Source organism: Hippocampus bargibanti, linkage group LG12 (genome assembly GCF_051943395.1).
Source record: "Hippocampus bargibanti isolate YZ-2025 linkage group LG12, ASM5194339v1, whole genome shotgun sequence".
In the NCBI taxonomy this organism is placed as follows: Eukaryota; Metazoa; Chordata; class Actinopteri; order Syngnathiformes; family Syngnathidae; genus Hippocampus; species Hippocampus bargibanti.
The window spans coordinates 14,375,001-14,393,659 of record NC_142745.1 but is presented as its reverse complement, the minus strand read 5'-3'; the positions used below and the strand labels follow the sequence as shown (position 1 = coordinate 14,393,659).

At 47.5% G+C, this 18,659-nt stretch overlaps 1 protein-coding gene across 1 annotated transcript in view; it reads right to left on the bottom strand.

Annotated features, from left to right (window-relative positions):
- The window catches only part of grm4 (glutamate receptor, metabotropic 4), a 153,856-nt gene that overhangs the window by 125,452 nt on the left and 9,745 nt on the right, over window positions 1-18,659 (bottom strand). The window lies entirely within an intron of this gene.

Sequence of the window (18,659 nt, the reverse complement as noted above, 5' to 3'; positions counted from 1 at the left end):
TCACCAGGAGAGTCAGGTCATAACAAAAAAATATTCAAGTACCTCTTGTAATGCTACGGCTACAAAGGCGGCCGCTTTCCAAGACGGAGTGACATTTAAATATAGTAGATAAAGTGCACATATGCACAGATATCTCAGAAAAACACTTCCATTCAGCCGCTTCATCATACAACAAAGCGCACAACCCAGCCCGCCGTTGCCATTTTGGCTCTGGGGTTGCAATATTGTAATTCCTCATTTCCCGTCAGGCAGATGCAAGTGATCTGCAACTGCAGTCGCTTTTTACTGAATTCCAAAAAGAGGTCACATCTCTCGTCTATCAGCGTTTCCGTAGAATTAAGAGCTGAACTTTTCAAACTTCCCTGAGCACCTGCAACTGCTTGCTCGTTACACCGCTGGAGGGACGGCCTCAAAACGTCTCCCTTTATCGTGTAAGAAAAACAAGACTGGAAAAGGGAGGTTTCCTTACAGGATGTTTGATTGCGTAGGTTTGTAGAGTTTCACATCAGGATTAAGTTAAGGTTTCAATTGGGTTTTGTTTATTCAATCAAGGTTTGATAATCTCAAATTAGGGATTCAAAAATGGCTCAACTTGGTTTTTAAGACAGAGTTAGGGTCTCAAATTCTAATCATCCATTTTCCAGACCGCTTAAACCTCCGCACTGTGCTTTTCTGGACTGGGAAGTCCGATATTGGTTCCTGGGGATTGGCAGCAATCACTCATCTAGTTTGGGGGTTCACTGCCCCAAATGCCCCCATCACCACAGGCACGACTGTCAAGTTTAACTTCCAGGCTCTCTCCTGCTCCTCTCTGAGCTCTCTGAGTTTCTCATGTTCCTTCTTTCCATCACTTAGGACCGCTGCACCCATTACAACGGCTTTCCTTTGACCTTTATCTATGATCACAATATGTGGTTGGTTAGCCATTACCATGTTATCAGTCAGTATGTGGAAATCCTACAGGATCTTTGCAGGTGTTTCCCTTTAGGACCTTTGGGTTTCCAGTCCATACTCCACACAGATGTTTTGGTAGACTAAGACAGACAGGTTATGATGCACCATGTAGGCTTACCCTGCCAGCATCTTACACCGAGCAGTTATGTGTTGGTGCCACTTTGCATAACCTAGGGTCGTGCCTGGTGTGGTATATCTGTGCCTCTATGGCTCTGGTGTTCAAGGCCTGCTCTTGAGCAGCCAGGATGAGTGCTTCCGTGCTGTCCTTTAGGCCAGTCCTCTCGAGAGCCATTGATAGGACTTCTTGAGATCAGATATTTAAAACACTTGCTTTGCAAATAAGTTCAACAGTTGGCAAGTCAGTCAAGTTTAGCTGCGCGTTGGAATCATAATTGGCAAATCACTGTGCAGAATTTGCTCCAGTTTTCTCCTCGATCCCAAATCATGCTCCTGACATTAATTGCTCTACAATTGAGTGGAGACCAGTCTAGCGTGTGCCCCGCCTCTTACCTATAGTCAGCTGGGATAATTACCAGTTTCGCATGACTCTCACAAAGAAACAAACGGCGAGACAGAATTGAGATACAGGAGGTGTGTTGTTCTCTCGTAAGGTATTCAACGTGCTACGGATACAAATCAGGCGAGTGCGGCCTTGGTGGACGTTTCAAGTTCCTCTGATTTTTATTCTCGTTTTACCATTTGAACAAAGAATTACGAAATTTGCACTATCACCACTGTGCCTTCCGTGTTACATTACGTGCTCCTTTCACTGCTTTGGGATTGAGCTAACTGACAACATCCAAGGGACCAATATCGAAGACTATTAGAGAAACCGTCTATCACCAAAGCAATACATTCCGTTCTTATCGCGCAGCGGGTAAAAGCTAATCGGCATCATTAATCACCGGAAATTCGTTCATTCACAAACAATCAAGCCTACCTATTAAAACCAAGCATCCTTAAGTTAACACTACGTTTTTCCTCAGTTCCATTCCTCACTCCTGGTTGATCTGATAAGATGATTTCAGGGGTTCCGCTTGTTTTAATTCTGCAGTCAAACAGCTTCTAAAACAAGCCAACAGCAGAAAAAAGGAGGGCGAGGCATGGAGTTGAAGTGGGTGGGGGTGTTTGGGCGAAAAATCAATGTAATTGAACACTGTTGCCTACTGCCAAAGTGAGTGTCAATACGAGGGTCTGACGCTGAAAAGGGAAAACGTGTTTTGTCATCCTGGACTCAACTTAAAGCAGCAGGCCACTGGAAAACAAGTCACCCAGTTGCAGAATGGTTTAAAAGTTTTAAAGTCCCAAGCGATAGCATTACGGCAAGAGGAAAAACATTAGTCGATGCCGTTTATTAGGCTGCTAATCTAATGACTTGCTGTGTTTGCCTGTTCATGCGGTTGTCCGAGCTCCTTTACTTGTCCCTAATGCTGTAATTAGCCATTAACTCTTTGAACTCTTTCAACAGTAGCCAAAATGGAACTGTATAGTGCCACTTAGCAGTTTTTTTGACGACGATACTAGTGCAGCGTGTTCTACCGGAAACAAATTCCTTGTGTGTTCTACATACTTGGCAATAAAGATGATTCTGATTCTGATTCTGAATTTACGTCTCGCTAATGGAGCCAGCATGTCGTGTCTTCGCTTGCCATAATCAATGCAAATGCTGTTGTGTTTTTTTTTACATATCTAAATATTTTGCTCCTGTCAGGATGCACACAAATACACTGTGTCCTTTGTTCGCCATCTTAGTTTGAAAATATTGAAATGTCAAAATGGCTTCCGATTCTGCCATTTGGAACTGTCAAAGGTGCCAGGTGCAGCTTTGAAGGAGCACTATGTTGTGATTTGACCTTACAAAGGTAGCATCACAGTTGCGCTGACATGAAACGGACTTGTAATAAAAAGAAAAAGCATCTGTGCCGTCGCCAAGGCAACCTTGGATCACTGATAAATGTGCAGTTGATGATAGTGGCAGAACAGACAGAACACCTTTTATGTTGGGTTAATGGTCTGGATTGAACTTTCATGTAATGGAATCAAGTTGTAGTTTACTAATTTGTTAGGTTACTGGTTGCATACTTCAACATTACTTCACTCAGACAAACATACAGTCAGTTCGCCACTCAGTCAGTCCACAGGTTGATACTCTGTACCAGATATTCAGCTCCAACCCTAACTATAACCCAACCCTAAACCTAAACCACTGAAGCATCCATATTGTTGACAGCTTGTGACCACAATTGAAGTATCCGGCAGCGATGGGACCTTTGCCTTCGCTTCTGATGTGATATGTTATAAATTATTAATCTATGCATGGCATTGACATATTTGGCTGCTCTCCTCGTTTGGACCTCAAGGGATATGGTCCCTGTGACATTAAAACTGAGGATATCCAGCTCCTTCCTTCTTTTTTCTCTTTAATGAAAGTTGTTCATCATCACTTGCCAGCAACAGGTTGACACCACTTAGTCTCTCCCAGGGAGTGCTGTCAGGACCAATTCTCCATCCTGACATTTTACTTTGACGGAGGGACCGAGCAGCGCCAGGACAGACCCATACCGGGGAAGCTTGACAGGGTTTTAGGGCATGGAGTTACATAAAAAAGCAGCACAGGATGTGAAATATGCTTGAGTTTCAACATAACAGACTTGTCATTTGTATTAGATCACTACTTCCACAAATGAAAAGTAATGCCTCATTACTATATATATGCTGGAGACTGTCCCAACACTTATCAATGGAGACAGAAATAGTAAAGATGGACAACATGTTCAACCTGGGTGATCAAGTGGACAACTGGTGAGCAGGTTGGCCTCAGTGCAGAGGTGCAAGGATCAATTTTGGCTCCGGCCTGCAACTCTGGAGTTTGCATGGTCTTCCCAGGTACTCCGGTTTCCTCCCACATTTCAAAAACATGCATGGCAGTTCCTTTCTGTGTACCCTGCGATTGGCTGGCAACCACTTCAGGATGCCCCTGCAGTACTGCCCGAAAACAGTTGGGCTAAGCTCCAGCATGCCTGCGACCCTTGTCTGGATCGCAGATAAGAAAATGAATGGATAGTTCAACGTTCAAACTCGTTGTAGCCACCCATCAGTGCTTGAGTAAAAGTACACATCACCCAGATTGTCTTAAAATTCTCTCTGTCTCTCTGTCAATCAGCCCGTCGCCCTACTCCTTGTTTTACAAATTATTAATCGCATAATTTGGCCACATTGCACAAAGGCTTTCCTGAGATCCGTCATAGTAGAGAAGGCGAGATTTGGTTTTTGCCCCACTTCTCCTGCTCAGCTGTTCTCAGGCTTGCAGCATAGTGTGTGTGTGTGTGTGTGTGTGTGTGTGTGTGTGTGTGTGTGTGTGTGTGTGTGTGTGTGTGTGTGTGTGTGTGTGTGTGTGTGTGTGTGTGTGTGTGTGTGTGTGTGTGCCGGGAGATGGAGGCTGTGAGGGTTATAGTAATTCATACTGACATCCAAGAAAGCTGTGATTGCATTCTGGGTTTTGTGGGCGTGATTCATGTGGGCGGTGGCAGCCGTAGGATCATGCTGGTGTCCCCTACCGAACTTTTAAGAGCTTTTGAAGAGCTGCAAGATGGTACCCATCCCCAGTTCCACATCAGCCACCGGGGGGGGGGGGGGGGGGGGGGGGAACAGCCGACTCAGCCAGAACAGGAAGATGGGGATGGAATTACTGGAATACCATTCATGAACTATCCGGGGATCACCGGCCCCTCTGCGGTGACTGCACACACCTGGTCTTAGTGTTGAATAATTCACCAGCGTCGGAACAACATCCAGCACTCATTCCGTACGGCTTTTCAACTGCCGCAGTCTGCTTGGTCAACACGGCCGCCAGAGATGGAAACACAGAAGCTCTTTGGAGTTCAACTCAGTTCACATCATTTAACCGTCTGCCTTTCGCCAATCACAATGGCACCAAAACAACAATCATGACTTATGGTTTCCACATGTACAGGCATTTGTTGAACCTTATGTATTGTTATTGTACAGTTAGCTCAACACAAACTGTAAACTATGAGACATTGCATTTTGTAGGTTGAAATCAATGTCGAGATCGCTAAATCGGTAGATTTAGATCGATGGCTACTGGAGCTAGCGAGATAGCGATTGTATCTGGCTAGATAGCAATGGTAGCTAGATAGATAGCTACTGTAGCTGGCTATATAGCTACTGTAGAGAGCTAGGCAGTTATTGTAGCGATCTAGGTAGATACTGTAGCTAGTGAGTTAGCTACTGTAGCTAGCGAGATAGCTACTGTAGCAATCTAGGTTACACTAGCTAGCTAGAGAGCTACTGTAGCTAGTTAGATAGCTACTATAGCTAGCGAGATAGCTACTGGAGCAAGCTAGATAGCAAGATGGATAGATGGAGCATATTTAGATGTTAGTAGCACAATGAACACACTGAAGATGAATTCTGCAGGTTTTTTCACTTGAATAAACCAAGTGCAGAAATCCTTGAAAAATCTACTCCAATTGGAAGTGTCCAACCACACCTCCTTCATTATCATCCACCATAAACCTGAAAACAGCCCATGAAAATAGCTTTGATCTATAGATCATTACAGTAAATCAAAATAACAAATTAATTCAAAATGCAAAATAAATGTAGTCTATTCACAAATGTACTCACTCAATGAAGTCTGTGCCTGCTGTGTCATGTTTTGTCTTGATTGTGTTTTAGCTTCAACTGGAGTGAAGGGCCGTCCCATCCAGCAGGTGCAGCTGTGCTATATTTCCTCATCAAGACCGGCTTTGTATTTATGGACTCGGACTGCACCTTTTGGATTATTGACTTTGCTAGCTGTTGTGCTTTAAGTGAGATTTTCTCGATTCTCACAATATCAATCGTTGTCGCTCATGTTTTGTTCTTGGATCATTGTTGCATTTTTTGTTATTGTTTTATTGGGCTTTTGAATATTTTGTATTCGCCGCAAAAAAACTAAGCGTATTTGACTTAAAAAAAATCAATGTGAGCATGGGCTTGTGTTTCAAATTAGAGTTTGAAATCTGGTTGAGCTGTTGAACTTCAGGTTCAATTCATTAAAATGATTTGCATTTTAAACAGGTTTCAAATTAAGGATGTGAAACAAAACAAGATTAGGGTGTCAGGACAAGGGGCAAGGTTTCAAATTAAGGTTTAGGTTAGGACGGTGGAGAAAAATCATTGGCACCGACCGCACTACCCACCTTCGACTGCAAGAATCGAAACAAGGGTGTGGAAAATCCTACTGGACCCTCCGCACCCTGCCCACCACCTTTTCCAGCGACTCCCCTCAGGCAGGCACTACCGATCCATGCGCACCAAATCCAGAATCAGAATCAGTAAGCCTTTCATCGTCCCACAATGGGGAAATTTGCACATCAAGCAGACATTTTAACAGCTTCTTCCCCCATCGTTATTAACTATCAACAGTAACCCAAATAATAATAATAATACATTTCATTTATAAGTGCCTTTCAAAACTCTCAAGGTCCCTTTAGAGTCAAAGAATCAGTTTTTCTGTGGGTGAGCAGCGGCAGCCACCTCCACCAGCGTTCACTCAACCCGGAATAACTCAAATAGATAGAAAGTTAGCTCGCTAGCTAGCGAATAGATAACTAATAGCTATCTAGCTAGCTAGTTAGATATCTAATAGATAGCAAATAGATAGCTACCTAGGTACCCAGCTCGCTAGATAGCCAGATAGGCAGCTAGATAGCTCAAGTTAGCATCATGGTGTCAATAGACCGGGAAGCACCCATTGTCTATATTGTTCACAAAAACAGTTGGAAATTTAAATAAATAAGTAAACAAATAAAGCAGTCAAGTGTTTTTCTTGCGGAGGTGCTGACAAAGCGCTTGTCCGAAATCTGGCAAGGGTTTTAATATTATTGGATAGAGTCTATTTGCACTATCTACTTGTTATCTATTTGCTGTCTATTAGCTATATGGCTGGATATCTAGCTGGCTACCTAGGTAGTTATCTATTTGCTATCTGTTTGCTGTTTGTTCACTATCTGGTGGGCTAGCTGGCTATCTAGCTAGCTGTCTATTAGCTCTCTGGTGAGGTAGATATCTGTTCGATAGCTATTAGCTAGCTGGCTAGCTTTCTATCTATTTGAGTTATTCCAGGCTGAGTGAACGCTGGCGCGTGTGGCTGCCGCTGCTCAGCCACAGAAAAAAAACGTATCGAAATGTATGATTAATATTATTATCTGCATTTTTTTAATGATGATACTAGTGCAGCGTGTTCTACCAGAGACAAATTCCTTGTGTGTTCTACATACTTGTCCAATAAAGATTATTCTGATTCAAAAATGGTGCACTTCCTGTTCTTTCACTGCATTACAGCATTCTTGCAAAAAAAAATCAAAGTGTAGAATTTCCTTTCATCGAATCTCGATGGGCTTCTTGCTTGAGTACTGTGCCCCTCAACCCCCCCCCCCCCACCCCCACCCCCTGGCGCAGTAACCAGCAAGCTTGCATCCTCAAAAGAACATTCCAGTCCAGGTCAGCACCAAATGTGTGAAGACTCAGTGGGTTCAAATGTGGGGGCAGGGTTGCTGCAGATGGTGGGGGGGCATGGAGCCTTCCCACAGATGATCACAACAGCGGCGGTGAACGCATGACAACACAACGCTGTAGGCGACTGCAAGTCGACGGTGCCTAATGTGAGGCATTGGCATGCAGGGTGTTAAATAGATTGTGAAAAGGCTCTTTTCATGACTAAAATGGAGCTTTTCATTAATCCCACAGCTCAACATGCCTCTGCATCGCATCGCAGGCGTACCCTCAAGGGGGATGGGGTGGGTTGGACTTCAGAGTCACAATCATAAAATCATTCACTGTCATTTACAAATGTGTTCAGGAATGGAAAATCGAATATAGAGCGCCATTCCTGAATTTGTTCGGGGTTTTTTTTCTTGTTCGTGTGCCGATAACGCTCTGTCCATGGCCTCTGGCAATGTTTCTTCCCTTCCACAAGGGGGCAACATTTCGCTTTTTTCCATGTTGGTGCTTTGTTTTAGCTTCAGCTGTTGTTAAAGCGCTATATAAACCAATATGTATGTATTGCATTTTATTTTGGACAGCCGCCCTCATTTGAAGCTCACATAACTCCAGAACCATATCATTTAAGAATTAGTTTTCTTTTTTTTTTCGGATGAAAGAAGAGAGTCTCAGGCAGTGGTGTCAAACTCATATTTGTCACGGGCCACATCGTAGTTACGGTTTCCCTTGGAGGCCCGTTATGAATTTTGGGAAACATAATAAATGTTTCATCATCTCCACATATTATATACATAGAACACAACAAAATATTGAATAACTAGTTTTCAAATTTGAAGACAAAATTAATGACTTTTTGTGGTTTACATTGGACGATTTGAAAATGTTGGTTCAGCCTTTAACAAGCATCATGGAATTTCACAGGCTACATTTGCTTTCGAGGGCTGAATAAAATGAGGTGGCGGGCCGGATTAGGCCCCCGGGCCTTGACTTTGACACTTGGTCTCAGGTTTCTAACGCTGGATTGAATGTTTACGTAGTCCTAAAACTCAATATTCTGTGGGTTGTAAAATTGGAGTGACAATGAACAAAAACCTTGGCATTGGAGTGGACACATTTTTGCACATCGTCTGGTGGTGAATGAGTTAATGTAGTATTTTCATGACATAATATTGTAATTGTTTTCCCCTCATTTAACTCACTAATTAAATCCACCCCCACCCTACAAAAAGTTTACAAAAACTCAGAAAACCTATGCTAAAATAAATTATTTTGGTCAAAAAAAGAAAGGATATTGGGAGGAATATGAAAACTAACTGCATTGAAAAAAACTAAAACTCCATATCAAATAAAAATTACAGTGAAAAAAAATTACATGCTGTTAGAACCCTCATACTGACAACCTTGTATAATAAAATAAATGCATTGAGTAGAGCTTTTGTTTGACGACGCAATGCAGGTCAAAACCAGGCATACCTGTCAACCTCCACGGCCCTTACAAACTGTCGTATTTTCCCTTACAAAATACAAAATAATCGTACACCATATTTTTTTTCAAACATGTTTATTTATGTTGTTTAACATGTTATATTGTACATGTGTTTCGTTATATCATTCTGTACATATTCTTAATAAATGATGAGATGACAAGTGTTGCTTAATTACTACAGTGGTCTATTCTATTGTATGCTAATGTATTATCGATATATTTTCCAGACTTCTACGTTTTTGCCGTGGCTTTTGTATTAAAATGCATCTTTAATCTCTCCGGACAATTTCTGTCCATAATTTCTGAAATGGCTTCAAATGACTTGTATTGAGCGTATTTTACAAAGGTTCCACCGCATATAGCTATATTTTACGTTTTAAGACTTGCTCTGAATATTCATGAAGTCTTGTTTTTGAGTTGGTGATGACTCCGTACGTGACGTCACTGAAGGAACGCCCCTGACCGAAAAAAAAGACACATTGTAGCAGTCCTTCCATCACGTCAATGTATTTTGCTGTACTTGTTTGGTCTGAAAACCTCGTGTTGCACCAAAAAGCCGCCAGAAGAGGGCGACCAAGCTCCATGGAAGGAATTTATCAGCCTGTGGAAACGGGCTGATTAATTCCTCACAGGAGCTTGGGCGCCATTTTCTGCCTCTTCTTTGGTGATACATTTCCCCCCAATGTTGCCTCAAAGTGGCACGCAATAAATTCTTTAATCGATTGCAAACATATATGCTTTCCTCTTCAGAACTATTTGAATCATATTCATAACTGGATGTGTAACAAGAAAGCATATTCTCCGAATCTGAAGCCATTGTTTCGATTCTCCAGCAATGCAAGACGTCTTGGCGTGACGTCACGAACTGGGGGCGGGACTTTCTGAAAATGCCCAATTCGCAGCTCAATTTTTTGCAGATTTTGGACACTTTAAGTCTGTCACATCTCGTGGCCATCCGGGGCGCGCCCCGCCCCTCCTGTCACCTCCTCCGCCAATCTTGGGAGACGGCTCCTCCAATCATCATTCACCTGGGTTCCCACAGCTGATTGTCATTCACTGATTGTGCCTTCTGCCTATATCTGTCTGTCGCTCACTACCGTCTCCGTCGGAGTATTTTTGGACATTGCCGTTTCCACTTCCGTGTTGCCAGGTCTGCTGTCATTTAGTTATCTTCCTCCACTCTTCCCTGATTGTTATTTTTTGATGCATGTTCCAGTAAAGACTCTTGCTCCATCCAAGCCTGTCACGCCGTGTATTTCGGGTCCTTCCCTATCGCCAAGATTCCGTCGCTCGAGTCGTGCCTCTTTGCACTCGAGCGTCGTAACACAATACTCCGACCATCAATGGACCCCGCCGGCGATGACAGGTACTTTGCCGCCCTTGTGCAAGAGGCGGAGCGTTCGAGCCAGCTGGCCCAGGCGATTGAGGAAATGCGCTACGCCACTTCCTCGCTGGCTCAACGCCTCAAGGAGATGGAAACATGCATCGCCACCCTCACTGTTCCTTCCTCCCCGCCCGTGGCAGGCGCACTCCCCCGCTACCCCAACCCTCACGCTACGCAGGCGAAACCGAGCGCTGCGCTCAATTCCTCATGCAGTGTGCGCTCGTGTTTGAACAACATCCTGACGCCTACGTTGGCGATGAGGCTAAGGTAGCCTTCATCACCAGCCTGCTAGCGGGTGAAGCCGAAACATGGGTGCTGGCGGTACGAGAGTCCCGACCGGAGCTGTGCGCCTCGTATCAGGACTTCGTGGCCGAGATACGCCGGGTGTTTCACCATCCGGTGACGGAGGTCGAGGCGGAAGGGAGAATCCTCGACTGCGTCCAAGGGGCCCGTTCGGCCGCAGAATACTCCGTCGCTTTCCGGATCCAGGCCGCTGGCAGCGGCTACGGCGACCGAGCGTTGAGGGGGGTGTTTCGTCGCGGCTTGAATTCCGACCTAAAGGACGAGTTGGCTACCCGCGACGCCGGCACCACCTTCGACGACCTCGTCGAGATTGTCATCGGCTTGGATCATCGTCTCCGAGAGCGGCGAAAGGAGCTGAGCGACCGACGGCCCGATGAACGCCGAAGCCGACCTCGGTCGACCACACCCGGCAGCGACCGCGCGCAGCCCCAGGAGGGACTCCCCGAACCTATGGTGATAGGGGGGGAGACGACCGCGCCAACCCGAGGGCTCGTCGCACCCGAGACCCCCAGCCTAGGACCCACGGCCAATGTAAGTCCCCGCCGAAACGGCGTCCGTTGGGGGCTAAGTCCACAACACGAGTCACACGGTTGGAGCTGGAAAGTGAACTATTTGGCCCCTCCAGCTCCCAAAGAGTGCGGGCACTAGTGGACTCGGAAGCCGACGAGTGCATCATCGACCCCCACTTGGCCGACCTTTTGGGCTGCCAACTTATAGATCTCCTTCCCCCTAAGGAGATCGTCGACCCGGATGGCCGATTGTTAGCCCGGGTCACCCACCTCACGGCCCCACTTAAGCTCCGAGTGGCAGGCAACCATGTGGAGCACCGCCAATTTTTTGTTATGCCCTCCCGGAACGCGCCATTGGTCTTGGGTCTCCCCTGGCTCAAGGCCCATGACCCATCCATTTCTTGGGAGGGCCCCACCATTCAGGGCTGGAGCCCCTACTACTACGCAAACTGCCTGCGGTCGGCTACGGCAGGGCGTAATCCCTCCCGCGGTGGCCCGCCCGAGGCCATCTGCCTCAAAGGCGTGCCACAGTGCTACCACGACCTGCGGGAGGTGTTCAGCAAAGACAACGCCCAATCCCTGCCGCCCCATCTTGACTTGCAGCCAGGGGCTCCATTACCGGACTCCAGACTTTACCACATTTCACAACCGGAACGGGAAGCCCTGAGCACTTACATAGACTCCTCTCTAGCGGCGGGACTCATTCGCCCGTCGCGTTCCCCGCTGGGCGCAGAGTTTTTCTTGATCGATAAAAAGGACGGATCCCTGCGCCCATGCGTTGACTACCGGGGCCTGAACGACATCACCATCCGCAACAAATACCCTCTCCCCCTCATGGATTCGGCCTTCGCGCCCCTTCAGTCCGCCACCATTTTTTCAAAATTAGACCTTCGTAGCGCCTACCATTTGGTCCGTATCCGTGAGGGGGATGAATGGAAAACAGCCTTCAAGACACCTTTAGGGCACTTTGAATACCTGGTGATGCCGTTCGGGCTCACGAACGCGCCCGCCGTATTCCAGAATTTGATAAATGATGTGCTCAGGGACTTCCTCAATGTTTTTGTTTTTGTTTACCTTGATGACATTCTTATTTTTTCCCGCTCTGCAGAAGAACACCGGCAACACGTCCGACGGGTCCTGGCGCGGCTCCTGCAAAACCGGCTCTATGTGAAGGCAGAGAAGTGTGACTTCCATGTCCGCTCTCTGTCGTTCCTGGGGTTTGTTGTGGAGCAGGGGCAGCTCAGGGCCGACCCCGCCAAAACCAAAGCGGTGGTGGAATGGCCGATCCCAAAGACGCGCAAGCAGCTTCAGCGGTTTTTGGGGTTTGCCAACTTCTACCGCCGCTTCATTCGCGGGTATAGTCAGAAGGCACTCCCCCTCACTAACCTCACGTCCACCAAGCTCCCTTTCAGGTGGACTCCCGATGCTGAGGGGGCTTTCAACCGCCTCCGTCTTGCCTTCACCAACCCCCCTGTTCTGCGTCATCCCGACCCGGAGCTCCCGTTCACGGTCGAGGTTGAGGCATCCGAGTTCGGAGTAGGGGCCGTCCTTTCCCAGCGCTCTCCCACCGACCAGAAGCTACGCCCATGCGCCTTCTTCTCCCGCCGGCTCAGCCCCGCCGAAGCCAATTATGACGTCGGCAATCGGGAACTGCTGGCGGTCGTCCTGGCCCTACAGGAATGGAGACACTGGCTTGAGGGAGCTAAACACCCCTTCACCGTCTACACAGATCACAAAAACCTGGCGGCCATCCGGTCGGCCAAGAGACTTAACTCACGGCAGGCCCGATGGTCACTCTTCCTCACCCGTTTTGACTTTTCTCTCACCTACTGCCCAGGGTCACAGAACACCAAGCCCGACGCCCTATCCCGTATCCATGAGCCGGCAGAAAGGGAGGAGACCACCGCCAACATCCTGCCGGCCCAGCGCATCCTGGGCGCCCTGAGGTGGGAGGTTGAGAGAAAAGTCCAGCAAGCCCAGGGAACTACCACCATCCCCAGGGGCTGTCCCAAGGATCGCCTGTTCGTCCCCCCCCCCCCCCCCCCTCTACGCACTGAGGTGCTTATCTGGGGGCACACATCTAAGATAGCCTGCCACCCGGGGGTCAACAGGACGATCCAACTCATCGCCCAACGGTTCTGGTGGCCGGGGTTTAGGAGGGACATCACCCTCTTCGTGAAGGCCTGCCCGACCTGCGCCCGTGGAAAGGCCTCCCACCAGCCCCCGGCCGGACTCCTCCAGCCCCTACCGGTTCCGTCCAGACCCTGGTCCCACATCTCCGTCGACTTCGTGACAGGCCTTCCCCCCTCCCGTGGCAAGACGGTCGTCCTCACCGTAGTGGACCGATTCTCCAAGTCGGCCCACTTCGTTCCGTAAACCAGGTTGCCGTCCGCCACCGAGACGGCTCAACTCCTGGTTAACCATGTCGTCCGTCTCCACGGGATTCCGACGAACATCGTGTCGGACCGGGGACCGCAGTTCGTGTCCAAGGTATGGAAGCGTTTCTGTCGGTCCCTAGGGGCATCGGCGAGCCTGTCGTCTGGTTACCGCCCCCAGACCAACGGACAGACGGAGAGGAAGAACCAGGACCTGGAGGCGGCCCTCCGGTGCGTCGTGGGCCCTGCACCTACCCTGGGTGGAGTACGCCCACAACTCCCTGGTCTCCGCAGCCACAGGTCGGTCCCCATTCATGTCCGCCTGTGGCTATCAGCCGCCCTTGTTTCCCACACAGGAGGGCCAGGTGGAGGTCCCGTCTATCGATCATCACCTCAGACGGGCCCACAGAGTCTGGAAGGAGACCAGGGACGCCCTGTCACGCACCGCATCCCGGAACAGGCGGGTGGCAGACCGCCATCGGCAGCAAGCACCCAGCTACCAGGTCGGGCAGGAGGTCTAGCTATCCACGAAGGACCTTCGGCTGGCAGGGTCCTCGGCCAAGCTGGGCCCACGCTTCACGGGTCCCTTCCCCATCGAGGCCATCCTCAGCCCGGTCTCGGTGAGGCTCCGGCTCCCACCCACCATGCGGATCCACCCCGTTTTTCATGTTTCCCTCCTCAAGCCAGTGGAGACCAGCCCCTTAGCCCCCACGCCCGCCCCCCCCACCTCCCCCCCGGATATTGGACGACGGACCAGTCTACACCGTGCGGGAGATACTGGACTCCAGGCGCAGGGGCAGAGGAGTGCAGTACCTGGTCGACTGGGAGGGCTATGGACCTGAGGAACGTCAATGGGTCCCACGTTCCTGGATCCTCGACCCATCCCTCACCCGGGCGTTCCATGCGGCTCACCCATCCAAACCTGGTGGGCCGCCGAGAGGCGTCCCTTGAGGGGGGGGGGGGGGGCACTGTCACATCTCGTTGCCATCCGGGGCGCGCCCCGCCCCTCCTGTCACCTCCTCCGCCAATCTTGGGAGACGGCCCCTCCAATCATCATTCACCTGGGTTCCCACAGCTGATTGTCATTCACTGATTGTGCCTTCTGCCTATATCTGTCTGTCGCTCACTACCGTCTCCGTCGGAGTAATTTTGGACTTTGCCGTTTCCACTTCCGTGTTGCCAGGTCTGCTGTCATTTAGTTATCTTCCTCCACTCTTCCCTGTTTGTTATTTTTTGATGCATGTTCCAGTAAAGACTCTTGCTCCATCCAAGCCTGTCACGCCGTGTATTTCGGGTCCTTCCCTATCGCCAAGATTCCGTCGCTCGAGTCCTGCCTCTTTGCACTCGAGCGTCGTAACAAAGTCATTTTTATTGGTATTTTGCATTTGAATAAAAATATCATACTGCGTGTTTTGGGAATTTTAGATGTTATAAAACGTTTTTCTGATGTCAGTTAGGAAACAAAAAAGTGATGTCGGTTGTCCTTTAAATCATACAAACCGGAGGCAGCTACTTTCACGTCTTTTTTGCAAGCAACAAAAGACGAATATTCCACACCTTTCTTCGAAGCTTCTATCAATCCCTCGTATCGTCCTGACTTTCGGTTTGTTCACGTGTGATTGAAATGATGCAATGGGAAATGCCCAGGCGGTAGACGCATGCGCACAGTAGCATCAAACCGCTCGCTTCGTTTGCAACGAGAAAAAAAAAATCGATACTGAGATAGAGGCTACCGCGGCGAAGTCGTTTGACTTGAGTGATTTGCCGTTTTGTGATAGTTGGTGCTCCAATAGTTGGTGCATTGGACAAATTTGTGTTTTTCCGTAAAGATTTTCTTGTCCGTCGTACACGTCTTAAAATGCATAATAAACGTACTTTGTACGGCAAAAACGTACAGGTTGACAAGTATGACCAGGTGAGTAATCAAGTATCAAGCAAATCAAGCAAATTGCAATTATTTAGTTTTTGCGAATCAAGTGCAGAGAACAGTTTGCATTCCAATCCAACATTTTATTTCTCTCTCCTAAAAAATAAATAAATAAATGAAATGGAAAAAAATGTAAACGTGCTCTGCAGGCTTATCACGGCATAACAATTATCAGCATCCACACACATGCACACGTTCCCTCGCGCTAATCCTCGCGTGGGTATCATTAATGGCGACACCCCCCCCAAAATAAAATCTTTCAATAAACCTTCTATCTTCTCGGCATAAAAAAGGACATTTAAAGCGAGCAAATATCCGCTATATCAAGCGCATCCACCTACAGGCAGCATACAAAAGCAGATGTGCGTGCTGGTTGGAAAGGCTTCACAAAATAGCACATGCTCGGGGAGTGAGACGCCCAAAGCGCATCGCATGGACTGTATATATGTCAACGATACGCACACGCTTATCGCCTGACATGCAAATCGCAAAAGGCGTCACGGGATGGTGGGCGGATGCGAGGATCACGAGGAGGCATTTTTGGATCCCCTACGAGCACCAAAATACTCCTCTTTTGTGCATAGAATACTTTGTTTTATCTTTTAGCTGCTGTAGATTGTAAATGTCCCCATTGTGGGACAATTAACTCATTCACCGCCAGACGATGTGCAAAAATGTGTTTGCTCCAGTGCCAGGGTTTTTGTCATTGTCACTTGAATTCCAGGACCCAAAGAATATTGAGTTTTAGGACAACATAAACCTTCAAAACAGTGTCTGAAAGGACAACCGACATCATTTTTTTTGTTTCCTAACTGACATCAGAAAAACTTTTTATAGCATCTAAAATACCCAAAACACGTAGGCTGATATTTTTAGCCACATGCAAAACACCAATAGAAATGACATAAAGTTTCCCTAAAACTACTTCAAAATGACCTCAAAAGGTTTCAGTTTCAGAAAGTCCCGCCCCCATGTTCGTGACGTCACGCCAAGACGTCTTGCCTTGCTCTAGAATCAAAACAACGGCTTCAGATTCGGAGAAGATGCTTTCTTGTTACGCATCCAGTTATTAATATGATTCAAATAGTTCTGAAGAAGAATGCATAAATGTTTGCAATTGATTAAAGAAGTCTTTCCGGATCATTTTGAGGTGTCTGGACTCCAATGTAGCGTCCCGGAAAATGCACAAGATGGCGCCCAACCTCCATTGGAAATGGGCTGATTTGTGTGCTGGGAATTTGTATCAAATAGTATCAAATAGTAGTCTTGGTGCAACACACAACGATTCCCCATCGCATTATTTATGTTTCTTCTAATTTCACCATCAACACGGATCAACACGAAGTTTTCAGACAAAACAAAGTACCCAAAACGCATTGTGTGACGCTTTCTCAGTCAGGGGCGTTCCAGGCGTGACGTCACGTCAGGCATCGTCATCAACTCGAAAACAAGACTTTCTGAATATTCAGTGCGAGTCTTAAAACGTAAAATATGGCTATGGTATTTTTTTTTTTTTCTTTTGCAAATTATGGACACAACTTGTCCGGAGGCGTCCGTTGTCCTTTGAGGTTTTAATTTAAAGGAAAAGAGTAAATTCCTAAGTGATATGGGTCTGGAGTTATATGAGCTTGAAATAACCACGAGCACTGGAGCCCCCAGTGATGCGTCCTCTCTCCATTACTCTTCTCTCTTTACACGAACGACTGCACCTCAACGCACCCAGCTGTCAAATTCATAAATTTCGCAGACGACACCACGGTCATCAGTCTCATCAAAGACGGCGACGAGTCTGCGTACCGACAACAAGTGGAGCAGCTGGAGCTCTGGTACAGCCGTCACAACCTGGAGCTGAACACGCTCAAAACAGTAGAGATGATCGTGAACTTCAGGAAATATCCATCACCACAGCTACCCCTCACACTATCCAACTGCCTGGTGTCAACCGTTGAGACCTTCAACTTCCTGGGAATCACAGTCTCCTTGGACATGAAGTGGGAGGTCAACACCAACTCTGTCTTGAGAAAGGCCCAACAGAGAATGTACTTCCTGAGGCTGCTAAAGAAGCATGGCCTGCCACAGGAGGTGCTGCAACATTTCTACACGGCTGTCATTGAATCCATCCTGTGTTCTTCCATCACCGTGTGGTTCGGGGCCGCCATAAAAATGGACAAAATCCGACTTCAACGGACAGTTAGGACGGCGGAAAAAATAATTGGCGCCGCCCTACCCACTCTCGAGGACTTGCACACTGCAAGGATCCAAACTAGGACTCGGAAAATCCTACTGGACCCTCCGCACCCTGCCCACCACCTTTTCCAGCTACTCCCATCAGGCAGGCGCTACCGATGCATGCGCACCAAATCTAGCAGACATTTAAACAGCTTCTTCCCCCAAGCCATTAACTCTTTGAACACTAGCCCAAATGGAACCGTATAGTGCCTCTTTGCAATTTTTTGCTGATGATACTAGTGCAGCGTGTTCGACCGGAAACAAATTCCTTGTGTGTTCTACATACTTGGCAATAAAGATGATTCTGATTCTGAAATGAGGGTGTCTGTCCAAAACAATGCAATATATACATATTGGTTTATATAGCGCCCCCTTGTGGAAGGGACAAAAAAAATTGCCAGAGGCTATGACCAGCACTTTATCGGCACCAGGGCATGAAAAAAGAAAACAAATTAAGAAATGGCGCTCAATGTCATATTTTCAATTCCGGAATAAATTTGTGAATGGCAGTGAATGAGTTAAAACAAAATCAGTGATAAACGCATCCAGAGAATGTGACTGTTTTCAAAATGTGAATATTCCACATGATGTTATCCGCCGTGGGAAGCCGCAATGAACGAGAAGCGTTCATCCCCTCGGTTTTTACTCGCATCTTGTGCCATCTTGTGCATTAATTAAAAAAAACCACAGTGAATATATGAAAAGGTGCGCAAACAAATTGGAGGTGCAATTGGAATATCGCCGTTGCAGATGAGCGAGGGAGTGCAGGTGAATTGGAGCGACGTGTCCAATTGGGTCGCTGGCGCCGTTAGCCGACCGAGCCGGAATTCTGTTTGTCACGCCGAAGCTGAGATACACGCAGGTTGTTGTTGATGGATGATCAAATGTCATTTGACACCTTGAGAGTCGCAACGGCAAATGATTGGCCAAGACAACGTTTAGCATCCAATTAAATTGGATCAATGCCTCATTTGAAACCCCA